Source organism: Lactuca virosa, chromosome 4, assembly GCF_052849685.1.
Source record: "Lactuca virosa cultivar CGN04683 chromosome 4, Lactuca_virosa_CGN04683_v6, whole genome shotgun sequence".
Lineage (NCBI taxonomy): Eukaryota > Viridiplantae > Streptophyta > Magnoliopsida > Asterales > Asteraceae > Lactuca > Lactuca virosa.
Window position 1 is genome coordinate 224,447,180 of NC_136429.1, and position 13,423 is coordinate 224,460,602.

Sequence of the window (13,423 nt, forward strand, 5' to 3'; positions counted from 1 at the left end):
GCCCAAACCGATATCTACCATTTCTATCAGATGTGATAGTGTTGTCACCTTGGCTAAGGCTTATATTCAAGTATAATGTAGGAAGTCTACACATTTTGGTGTTAGACATAACATGATTCAAGATCTCATCATGACTAGTGTGATATCTATGGAGTTTGTAAGAACTCAGTTAAATTTTTCCGATAATCTAACCAAAGGGTTAGCAAGAGATATTGTGCACAAGGCGGTTGTAGGGATGGGTTTAAAGTCCACCGAAAATCTTTTATATTGAGATACCTAATTCCCATTTAATGTCATATTAGATGTTGAATTCAATGTGGAAAGCTTAATATTTGAAGATTGGAACACATTATTATTATCATCCTAAGGTATGTGTTTAGTACTGCAAGTTAAGGAGGTTGAAATTTTATTTCTTAATAGTTCTTCTGAAAAATTGCATTTGCAAGTGCAAGAAGGAAAGGACTACCTATATAAGCATGAAGTTTAACTGCTTCAACAAGCTTTGGGACTTAACTTTGATATGCTTATTGAAGGATAGGACACAAGTTAGTAAAATATAGTGTCAAGTCAAAATTTATGAGAACGTAAAATGTTGTGTACATTATCTTCGTGTATTCACTTTGAATAGAAATGGTTCAATCTTTAGTGACACCCTGATATTCAAATATTTGGATTGAGTAATATACTAATGTGAAATTCAATCGTCATGACATTTCATTTATGCATTATTTTGTTCTTTTTATGTTTTTATTTAAGTTTAATCAAGATTGCACTTAAATGGGGGAGGTTTGTTGGTGATTTGATATCATCAATATTATTTAACTGTAATAGGATTAAATTTGTCGACCAAAAGTGATTTTGATAAATATTGAACAAGTTAGGATGGTGCGGAGTGCATACTTGTTTATAGTTACAAGTTTCAAAGTACATTGTTATTTATTGCGAAGCCCCTGAAACAAACGGGGGTCCGGGGGTAGAAACCTTAGCTAGGGTCGAGCTGAAAATTTTCATTTAGGTTATGTACTATATAAAAATGCATCAAAAATCTAGTTTTTTTTAGAAAACTTGACTCATCTTGACCCTTATCCTAAAATCCGCTTTTTATGACAGTTTTAGTGGTTTGGTGACGGGTTGAAATTGTAGAGTGACACTTTTCAGACAGAACACTATATACCCGTTTTTGTTCATTTTTTGGTACTTCTTGAAAAACATTTCACCAACATTCTCTCTTATGAAAAACACTTAATTTTATCTAATTGAGTGTTTAATTTTGTACCATCAAAATACTTCAATTTGACAGTGTTTCACAACTTTCAACGAATCCAAGTGTTTTACTCTCGAATTTCTAACAGACGTCGGCGAGGAGATGGGTGAGAAGAGAGAAGGTCATTTTCCAAATTTAAAGGAAGAATTTTAATATGGAGGCTAAATTGGACCACCATCGATGGTTGAGGGAGGAAGAAAGAGAAGATACATTCGATATGAAGGTGATTGTGAAGGTGGAGCATGATTGGCAATAACAACAACAAAACAGGAGTGGAGCGTCAATTTGAAGAAGATGCAATTGGTGATTAGAAGTACATGTATGGAGGAGTCATTTTGAGTGAGGATATATGCGAATTCAACCTTAAGAAAATGCAAGAGATAAATAAGTCTAATTCCATAATTAATCTACACATAATAATGTCTAATTCAGAATATACTTTTGTACATATACGATTCCATGTATTACAATGCACAATTTTATTGTGTACATTTTAAATCTAAACCATTCATAGAAGAATTGTAGGTTTATAAAGTGGGTTCTATGGTTCTATTAATTTAAAGTGGTTTTATATTGATCCTTTCTCTCTCTCCCCCTCTCTCTCTGTATATATATATATATATATATATATATATATATATATATATATATATATATATATATATATATATATATATATATATATATATATATATATATATATATGTATGTATATATATCAAATAAAATTTGAGCCATCAATATTGAAGAGAAATGATATACTAATACTCACAGAATATACGACATTTGGTTATTAATATTTATTCAGTTATTCTAGGCTCTAGCATTTAATTTTATATAGGCACTAATAAATACTATTAAAAAAATTATTATCATGGATGCTTTGAAACCTAGCTTAGAGAAACTAAGTGTTAAACTATTCTTTCAAAATCTCACCTATATTTATTTACATACCATCCCCCGCACGTACATCTTATTTATATACTATAGACTAAACTGCAAATTTGGTCCCTGTGGTATGCAAAAAAATGTGGATGGAGTCCAAAATGTTTTCAACTTGCACCACTGGTCCAAAATCGAATTTTTTTTTGTAATTTTGGTACCTGAAAAAGTTGAAAAGACTATTTTGCCCTTTTAATTTCTTTTTCTATTTTTTCTTAATATTTGAATAATAAAAAAAATAAAGAAAAGACCCCGCCCACCTTACCCCAACTGCCCCATTTTCTCTCCCTCTCTCTTTGACCCTCTTTTTCTCTCTTTGACTCCCTCTCTCTTACTTTGACTCCCTCTCCAGTGATCTTCTTCATCACCTTTCACCTGCAAATCAAACATCTCATACAGACATACATATGTGGTGAAGCTCCGATGGTTTCAAATCCACCAAAGTGAAACACGATCCAAAGTAGTTACAAGAAAAATCGAAGAGTCGGATACGCCTCCCCTCCTTCCCACTCTATCTGATCACCTTTTTCATCCTATATTCTTCCTACAACTCAAACCACAGACACTTCACACCACATACATACTGGAAATTAGAAAAGGCACATAATTACCAATTGATATCTACAACTCAAACACATATACACACATGCCTCACACATACTCTCTAAAAAATAAAAATAAAAACAGATAGAGAAAATTTACAACAGATAAATTAATTTGAGGATTTACTTTAGAACTTGTTATGATTCTCCAAAGCCCAATCCCAATTGATGTCATCGGAACCATATGCTTTGTTAACATCGAGAATACTTAATCCAAGAATGAATTTTACATGTTTGCTACCAAATAACAGAGTAAATTTCAACCAACGACTGCCCCACTCGAAATTAAAATCATACCTAACTTGAACCACAAAAGTAGAAGAAAATAGAAGATTCTGTCGTTGTTGTTGCAGATAAAGAGTGAACCATAGTAGGAATAAAGAAACTCCAATTGCATCAACACATAAAGTAATCTTAGCCCCAAAATAAACCCTAGAATTTTGCAATGTTCTCGTTAGTCATATGTGCTTACCGTAAAGATTAGATGAACAAGTTAACAACCGATTACTTCCTCTTTCAATAAAGGATAACGGATGGGGGTTGAAGGAGGACGACAAGAGAATTCCACCGGGTTGAATCTAGTATCAGAGAAAAACATCGCAATTATAGAGAAATTATTGCTCGTTGTAATGCCATAACGTTGGGGGATCGTGACACAGACTTCGGGCAAGCAGCGGTGGTGGGATCGCTAAAACGAGGAGTTAGGAGAGAGATGCAAAGTTGAGAGAAAAAGATTGCATATTTGTTTCTTGATACGTGTTTTAAGAGAGAGAGAGAGAGAGAGAGAGAGAAAAGAAGGGAAGGGATAGGGTTGGTTGAGTCTTTTCTTTATTATTAAACTATTTAAGTATTAAGAAAAATAGAAAAAGAAACTAAAGGGGTAAAACAGTCTTTTCAACTTTTTCAGGGACCAAAACCACAAAAAAGAATCGATTTTGGACCTGTGGTGCAAGTTGAAAACATTTTGGACTCCATCCACATTTTTTTAGATACCATAGGGACCAAATTTGCAGTTTAGTCTATACTATATTAATACCCTTGGTTCTGAACAATAGACTTCTTTCACTTTAGACATTAGCCACCAACCTTTTCTCATTTGTTACATTTAGTCCTTTTGACTGTTGACTTCCCTTTTTTCCCACAGTATTCATCAACCAATTGGAAGGCCACCGTCTAGCATTAAATCACCCATGTGTTTATAGTATTTTGGAGTTTCAGCCATTCTCGCTTTCGATGATTCTCGTTGTGATGGTGGGATGAGATCGACAGGGAAGTGGGTGTTGATGGTGATTGTGAGAACATTGATGAACATAGATGTGATAATGGGGAAAGAAAGACAGGAAGTTGATTTTTCAAATAAATGATAGTATTAGTGTTACTCTCGATCTGAATCGCCTCTGTGCAACCACCACCATCTCCGTGAGCCCTAGCTTCATTGAAAATCGCATGTGGCTCAATGGGGAGGTACAAACCCGAACCTAATTTCTTTAGAGTTTTACGTTATATATGTAATTGATTTTCTTTACGTATCTGTAGGGTTTAGTATTCCTGTAAAGGAATGATCTCCATCTTTGGTTGCCAGCCTATTTGATATCTGACTATAACTTGCTTGTACTCTCTATGAAATTGTGGAGTTATGGGCAACAAATCAACAACGACTTTCTTATTTAATTAGTCCTATTATACACATGATTTTTTTTACTTGATCATCGAATCCCCTGTTCTGAAAGCCAATCAGACGATAAACCAGGTTACTGAAGTTGTAACAGACATGGAGAAGTACACAAACTATAAATATTAATTAACAAGAATTGGTTCCTTTTTACATATAAAGAGTCTCTTTTTTGGATATTTGAGGCCTGAAAAATTTATTCACACATGCCTATCAGATATCTTGGCACAATACAATCAGGTTATACATTATTTTCACATCAAAGTATAATAATAAATACATATGTAGGATTTAGTTTTTTAGTTTTTGTTGTTTTTCATGTACAATTCATATATTTTTTATTATAAAGTATTAGATATATATACCTCTCCCAGAACTTCAAGGCCTTAAAACCCTTAAAGTTGATTTTCATTATGCTACCAAAGAAGAAGTAAGTGCTTATTTAACTTACATTTAATTTTTTTCTTCTTTTACTGATATATGTTTGGTTTAACTAATTGGTAGGTAGTTATACATACTATTAGATTGCCAAAACAAAGTGCAGTTGGGGATCTAATAAATTACCTCAAGACAAAGGTTGGGTTTTATCATAAATATGCAGAGCTTCGATTGCTCGAGGTTTTCTATCACAAGATTTACAAGGTATTTTTTTTCAACTTCTTTATTGTTAATATTATACAATTACAAAGGGAAGTAAAATGGTCATTATTATAAAATTTTAAAAAGGTTGTTAACACTGATGGCGTATCGAGAATGGATATTAATAACAATGAAATGGGGAAGAACAAATGTTGACAATTATATACGGATTACAATTACAAAGGCATCATTTTCTGAAATATATAAAAGATTGACATTGCACAGACACTAAAAAGGTTTCTTATTTCAAAATTTTCTTCCCTATTTCTCTGTTTCTTAATGTTTTTAGTCCATATGTCGTCTAAGTTAACATTTCATGTAACATATGGATTCTTGGAGGTATTTAATTTTAATGTATTTCGGATTTTAGGAGTGACCACATCGTGGTGAAGGCATCCCACGACGTGGCGATGCTAGAAGTTTTGTGGATCTTTTAATGATTCCCACGACGTGGCATCGATTGGCCACATGGCGACCCTCTGACGTGAACACCCTAAATTTTTGGGTATTTAAAGGAAAGTGGGGAGGTTAGAGTTGCCCATCTTTAGCCTCCATCACTCTTTAGCCCCAGAAACCTAACCCTAACCCACCTTGAAGCTTTTGAGCTCATTTTCAAGCCTTGTTGGATATTTTTAAAGAAGTAGCAAAAGATTGAGTGCAAGAAGCAAGCAAACAGCACTTTCCAATCTCTGGAATCATCTTGCTAGATCATTTTTAAGGATCTTTAATCTAGCTTTTCATATTTTCTCCATGGATCTAGAGTTATCTTGCATGATTGAACTCTTTGATGGATTTTGAGTGAAGCAGAGTGATAAAGTTTGCAACATTATGACTCATAAGAGTCCCAAGGACACTATACTTTGTAGATCTGAGAAATGATTGTGGTTTGGGATCCTTGCATTTGTTTAGGTCCCTTTTCTACTCTTTTAACCAAGATTTGATGGAGGACATGCATGGGGAATGCATGTCCAAAAATTTTACATTTTTAGGGATCAATAGGACCCTAGATGCTTTCTGGAAATTTTGGTCAGAAGGCTATACACATTAAGGGCCTAGGAAAGAATTATGCCTTTAGACGTTTTCCCACGACGTGACAGTAGGGTGCCACGCCGTGGCGATGCGGTTTTCCGCGACTGTTTTGAGGCTGTCTCTGCCACGACGTGGTGCTTTGGGGAAACAGTGTGGCTATGTATTTTGGTATGTATTTGGGTTTATTGGAGACCGGTTACTGATCGGGTTGAACCCGTTAGCCACGATATGGCCGAAGGATGGCTAAGATGTGGAGGTCGACTGAGGTTGACTTTGACTTTGTATGTAGACTTTGGCTTGCATTGAATTTTGTTCAAAACCCTAGTTTTGGAGGGTAAGCTAAGAGTGTACTTTGTATGGATGTATAGGTGGTGTATAGAATCTATACTCTTAGAAGTAGGAGAGGTAGCAGTTGATCTTTGTTAGGTGAGTCTCTTCACTGTACACGTGGGTCGAAGGCATCAATGTCAGCCCACTGGATTATGTTGGTTGATGCTAGTTGTATGTGTGATACTTGCATGTTTTGTATGTTCGAGGCCCGTTATGCGAGTTAGGGAGAGGCCAGTAATACTCATTGGGTGGACCCGTTGTGCGAGTTAGGGTGAGGCCTGTTATACTCACTCGGTGGGGCCTGTCGCTTCTATGGTATGTGGTATTTTGGGGAACTCGCTAAGCCTTGAGATTACGGTTTAACTTTATTTTTTAGGTACTTACGGTTTGAAAGGGAAGGGCCCGACTTGATCGCAGCGTATCCACCTGTGTCCAGTATTTTATGATTTTGGGATTATACGCTGATAAGTATTTACACATTGACATACTTATGAGTTTTGGGTTCTTACAAGTTGGTATCAAAGCTTTGGTTTGAGGGATTCGGACACACTCTCGGGTACGTCTGAACTAAAATTGAAGATTTGGTAAAATTTTCATAAAATAAATGATTTCTAAAAGGATTTCTACTAGAAAGAAGGGGTGTGATGCATGAAATCGTCTGAGCTCAAGTAAGTGTTCCCAAAATACCCATACATGCTTGTTTGATTCAGTATGAGAATATGTGAATAGCATGCTAGATTAGGGTTAAGGATTTGCTAAGGATTGTATGACAGGAGAGATGCCTTGTATGCTTACTATATGAGCCTCTAGGACTGTATGCTAGTTTAGATTACATATGACATGTTAGGATGGTCTGTTAGTCAGTGCTCTGGTTAGAACTTGATGCTCGAATGCTGCTTGTTTTGTGCTTTTAGGAACCGCTGCTAATACTAGTTAACTATCAAGCGAATATGCTAGGTTACATGTTGCATAAATAATATAATTTTAGAAGGTTAGGTTTAACTCTACTGCACAGCTCTTATTTGAGTCCAACCGTTGTAGTGTGAGACCTTGTAGTCAAAGAATTATCTAGTGTCTGTTGAATGTAATTATTTTGGTAAGGCAGTTAGAAGGTATTAGTGGGGGTTTCTACTGCAGCTGATGGCGGAGAGTGGCGGAAGAGAATCCTAGGAGAACCTAGGAAGCATGTTAGAATTATCATATGCGTTGTTTAGGGAGTCGCTTAGGGGAATCGAGATAACTCTTAAGGAAAGTACGGATAGGTGTGGAAGGTAGTATTGGGCCCGTACTACTGGAATCACAGGATCCGTACTCCAGTCAAGGGATTCACGAGGATACTAAGGGACCCGCTCGGTGTGAGATTCTTCGAGTGTTTTTTGATGGTTTGTATTGTTATTTTTCAGTATGGTGGTCACTTGAGTTGGTTTAGGTCTTGGTGAGGGATCGAGTTCGGGCTCTGGAGCCGAACCCTTAGATGATCAGATGCAAGCGCTCATTTCGTCTGAGATGTACCTGCAACATTATGTAGTAGACTCCTGTGATCTTTGGTACGATCAAGGAGGGTATCATGGAGATTTTGGATGAGCGTCTGGGTGCATTTCGCACTGATGTGGTGGCTATGGTGATTGCACGCTCTCTGACTTTCTGAGAGTTTCATGCATGTGGGTCTCCTGTGTTCTTCAGATTTAAGGACCGCACTTCTAACAGACGATGGTTGGCAGACATCAGGAATGCCTTCCGGACTATCTTCTGCCCCGAAGGATCGAAGGTCAGATTTGCACCCTGTCTTTTGAAATATAGAGCATGTGATTGGTGGTGGAGGTAGATTATGCCTTGGGAGACGAGGCTATCGATGTTCCCAGTGAACAATGTTCCAGCTTTGTTATGTTTGATTCGAGCACCACCTGATCGTTTGTATCTCTTGCTCTTAGCAAGAGATTCAGTGACACTCCAGGGGAGCTCGATTATCCATTAGAGGTAGAGATTGCTGATGATCATCCAGTTCGAGTATCGAGGTTTCATCGAGGTTGTGTCTTGGAGTTATTTGGCAAGTGGTATCCATTTGATTTGGTTCCTATTTCTTTGCGCGAGAGAAAGGTGATTGTGGGGATGGATTGGTTGAGACCTAATGGGGAAATGATTGATTGTGGGCACCACTTAGTTCGGGTTCGAACCCCAAGTGGGGGAGAACTAGTTATTCATCGAGAAGGTGCTCAGCTTGGACCGAATCTCTACAACATGATTGTTCTGGTTCTGTGGCTTATGTATTGGGTACCATGGAGGAGAAAAAGAGGACGATTGATGATGTTCCGGTTATTCGAGAGTATGCAGACGTGTTCCTGGAGGATTTGCATAGAGTGCCTCCGGAGAGGCAGGTGGAATTCCGTATTGATCTGGTTCTAGGTGTGGCTCCGATATCCAATACACCCTATAGGTTAGCACCGCCGAAGACGTAGGAGTTGTTAGACAAAGGATTCATCAGACCGAGTAGTTCACCCTAGGGAGAACCGATGCTGTTTGTGAAGAAGAAGAAGAATGGCTCCCATAGGATGTGCATTGATTATCGGGAGTCGAATAAGTTGATGATGAAGAACCGTTATCTGCTTCCGAGGATTGATGATTTGTTGGTTCTCCAAGATTGATTTGCGTTTAATCTTTATTCAAATGAGAGTTTGATATGAGGATGTTCAGAAGACGGCCATCAGGACCCTTTGTGGTCATTACAAGTTCATGGTGATGCCTTTTGGGCTATCTAACACACCATCAACGTTCACGATCTCATGAACCGGGTTTGCTGACCGATATTGGATCGGTCAGTCATTGTGTTTATTGATGATATCTTGGTCTATTCTAAGACCAAGGAGCAGCATGAGGATCATCTGTGAGAGGTTCTGGAGACTTTGAGGATGGAGAGGCTATATGCCAAATTCTCTAAGTGCAAGTTCTGGTTGCGCGAGGTGCGGTTTCTGGGGCACCTTGTCAAACATAAGGGTATATTGGTTGATCCGGCCAAGATCGAGGCCGTGATGCGGTGGGAGGTTCCGAGGTCTCCATCCGAGATTCGGAGCTTACTTGTTTTAGTTGGGTATTATCGGAGGTTTATCGAGAATTTCTCAAGGATCGCAGTTTCGTTAACCAGATTGACGAAGAAGTCTGCTACTTTCTGTTTAGGGACTAAGCAGCAGGCGGCGTTCGAGACTTTGTGGCAGAAGTTATGTGAGGTTCCGATCTTGACCCTATTAGAGGGGGTGGATGACTTCGTGGTATACTATGATGCATAAATTTCCGGTTTGGGTGCAATTTTGATGCATAGGGTTTATGTGATATCTTATGCTTCGTGGTAGCTAAAGCCTCATAAGGCGAATTATCCCACTCATGATTTGGAGTTAGGAGTGGTGGTGTTTGCCCTCAAGATTTGGTGTCATTACTTGGATGGGTTTTGTTGTATCATCTACACGAACCACAAAAGTTTGAGTTATTTGATGTTTATCATAATAGGAAGGCCAATGTTGTGGCAATGCTCTTAGCCGTAAGGCGGATGGTACTCCGATATGAGATGTATGTTTAAGGATGACGGTGATTACCCCACTCTTGGAGCAGATTCGCGAGGCTCGGATTGAGGCTACGAAAGAGGAGTACCAAAAGAGTGAGCATCTTGTAAGCCATGTGTCCTCTTTTGATTATGATAGCAGGGGTTATTAACCCTTCATCGGAGAGTTTGGGTTCCGTATTTCGGGGGTACGCGGAAGATTCTGATGGAGGAGGCACATAAGTCAAGGTCTTTTATTCATCCAGGTGCAACAAAGATTTATAGAGATCCCCGACTTGATTATTGATGGCCCGACATGAAGCGGGATGTCGTCTGCTATGTGGAGAGGTGCTTGACTTGCAGGAAAGTCGAGGCCGAACATCAGCGACCTAACAGAAAAATGGAGTTGGTGGGTGTTCCCGTTTGGAAATAGGAAGATATTATGATGGATTTTATCACGAAGCTACCACAGATCACACGAGGGGTAGATTCGATTTGGATCGTCGTGAGTCGATTGACCAAGAGTGCACATTTCATTCCTATTCAGGAGAGAATCTCCACAGAGTAGTTGGAGGATGTCTATATCTGGAAGGTTGTGGCACAACATGGGGTTCCAGTTGCAGTGGTTTTTGATCAGGATGTTCGGTTCACTTCCACTTCTAGAAGAGATTTCATGAGGAGTTGGGTACACGACTGCACTTTCGCACAACTTGTCATCTGCAGTCTGATGGTCAGAGTGATCGGACTATCTAGAATTTGGAGGACAGGCTTCGGGCATGTATGGTGGACTTTGGTGGGAGTTGGGATACATATCTCCCTTTGGCCGAGTTTTCTTACAACAATAGTTATCACGCCAATATTAATCGACCTCCTTTTGATATGCACTACGGGAGGAAGTGTCGGACCCCGATTTGCTGGGGTGAGGTCGGTCAGTGGGTCATGGGTAGCACAGAGGTGGTGCTCCGAACTGCCAAGTTGATCCAGCAGGTGCGCGGGAGGTTGCAGACCGCATAGAGCCGATAGAAAAGTTATGTTGATAGGCGACGTTTAGATTTGGAGTTTCAGATCGAGGATATGGTACTCCTGAAGGTATCACCTTGGAAAGGTATCATCTGATTCAGGAAGAGGGGCAAATTGGGTCCTAGGTATAAATCCCGGTCTTACATAAAAGTTTTAGGGACCACATACTAGTTCTCAATGCAAGTATTACGAAGACAAATAGCATCCTACATACAAATGCCAGGGGTCAGATCCTGGTCTTACATACAATTGCCAAGGACTAGATCCTGGTCTTTCATATAATTGTCATGGGCTAGATCTTGGTCTTTCCTACATATGTCAGGGGCCATATCCTGGTCTTCCATGCAAGTATCACAAGGAAACCTAGCATCTTACATAGTATAGTGAGAAAACTCACCTCACTATCACAGTCGAACAATCACATCTCGAAAGTCTAGAGACCGGTTCTACAACCCACCTATCGAAATATCCAGGGTCAAACATTCATCCACACTAAAAAAACTAGCAATTTACCCAAAAGTCAACAAAGTCAAAAAGTCAATGTTGAAAGTCAACATCAACTAACTTCCACGTTGTGGCTAGTCCATGGCCACATCATCACTAACGAACTCAGTCTCGATCCAAAACTCCAGTTATGATCAACTTAGTCACGAATAATCTGATCCCCACATCATGGCAAATATGTCACCACGTTGTAGCTAACTCCAGACAAAACAGTCGCATAATCTTGATCCACCATGCCATGGCACCTAAATGGCCACATCCTGGGTACTGTTTGAAGACAGCTTATTTGAATAAGCTCTTAATCCGTTAAGCACTTAGCTTAAACTTTCCATAAGGATTATAGGGACACTAGTGCTTCATAAAAATGTTAACTTTATGGGCATGCATGACCCATGCATGTCCTCCCATCAACTGGGTCATAATGAAGAGAAATGACCTTAAATTCCAAGCAAGATCCACAAATCTCAATCAAACCCTAGATCTGCAAGATATATGGTTCAAAGGACCTAGATAAAAAAACAACCCCATGTCTACTAATAATGAACCAAAAAGGTTGGATCTTGAAACCGATGACCTCAAAGACGGGGAGGAGTTGTTTGCTTGATTCTTGCACAAAAATTTATTCTATTTCTCTCCAAGTCCACCATGAACACCAAAATGAGCCAGAACGTCCAAGGAAGGCTAGGGTTACGAGTTTAGAGGGTTTGGGGATGAAGAGGATGCTCTTATCCTTGGGAGATGGTGCTTAAATATGGGAGAAACCCTAAAATTATGGGCTCGGGCTGAAACTGTCGCCACGTTGTTGCCCTTTTCTTGCCACGTCTTGGGGCTCATCAGGAGGACGGACTTATTTAAGCCATGCCATATCGTGGTGTAGAGTTTTTCCCAAAAACTTCATCTTTGATCTTGTTAAGTCTTTAGTTAAACCATTCTGAAAAATAGGTGTTACAAAAAAGTTGTGTGGTTCTTTATGATAGTCAAAGTGCTATTCACCTTGCTAAGAGATCTATGTTTCATAAAAGAACACAGAATATTTATGTGAGGTATCATTGGATTCGAGATGCTATTGAAGACAACTTGTTTGAACTTGAGAAAGTTCATACTGATGATAATGGTTATGATATGTTAACTAAAGATTTAGCAAGTGAGAAGTTAAAGAAATGTTGCTCGGTCACCGGGACGGAGAACTCTTACTCATAGGCCAAAAAGAGGGAGAATTGTTGGCTTTTTTTTATGGGTTTTTAACCCGTGAGTAGATAGCCCAACTTATTCTGTAGCTCATATCTCATTTAGCCCACATATATATATATTTTTTTACTTATTGCCCTGATGTTATATAGGAAGAACAAATTCACAGCCACCAAATAGAGAGTTTGAAGCAAAAGGAGAGTTTTTTTCAATTCCCATTTTTGAAGATATACCTGCTGTGTTTCATAATTTACCGGAGATCCAACGGTCCGTTTTCTTTAATTTTCGGCTAGCGGGTTCCTAACATCGAGGCCTTCAAATCCAACGGCTGAATTGTCAAGATCAGCTTCAGAGGCTCGGGAATCGTCGTTGTAGTTTGCTACTGGAAATTAGCAACACTTTTTGGTGGTCTTTATCCTTTCTATTTTGCTTATTTTATTCCATATATTTGATGTGATTTAGTTCCAAGTATATGATGGTTATTGTACGCATCTAGTATATCTAGAGAAGAATTTGTATTCCTCAAATATTGGTGATAGTGGATTTAAAGAGGCTTTAGTAGTCCGGTGGTTTACTATCATTTTTTAGAGGTTTCCACGCTAAAATTCTAATGTCTTGTATTGGTTGATTAATTACACGTTCTAGACCAGTTATATTCATCATATAACTTGCATTGGGGCTGTTTTGTTGTAAGTGGAAATACC

The 13,423-nt window shown here is 38.7% G+C and overlaps 1 long non-coding RNA gene across 1 annotated transcript; it reads left to right on the forward strand.

Annotated features, from left to right (window-relative positions):
* Nucleotides 1-3,992: 3,992 nt before the first annotated feature.
* Nucleotides 3,993-13,119, forward strand: LOC145168742 (uncharacterized). The gene is made up of 3 exons (XR_013742051.1): nucleotides 3,993-4,272; nucleotides 4,985-5,122; nucleotides 12,872-13,119. It is a non-coding gene; the product is annotated as an uncharacterized LOC145168742 (long non-coding RNA).
* The last annotated feature ends 304 nt before the right edge of the window (nucleotides 13,120-13,423 follow it).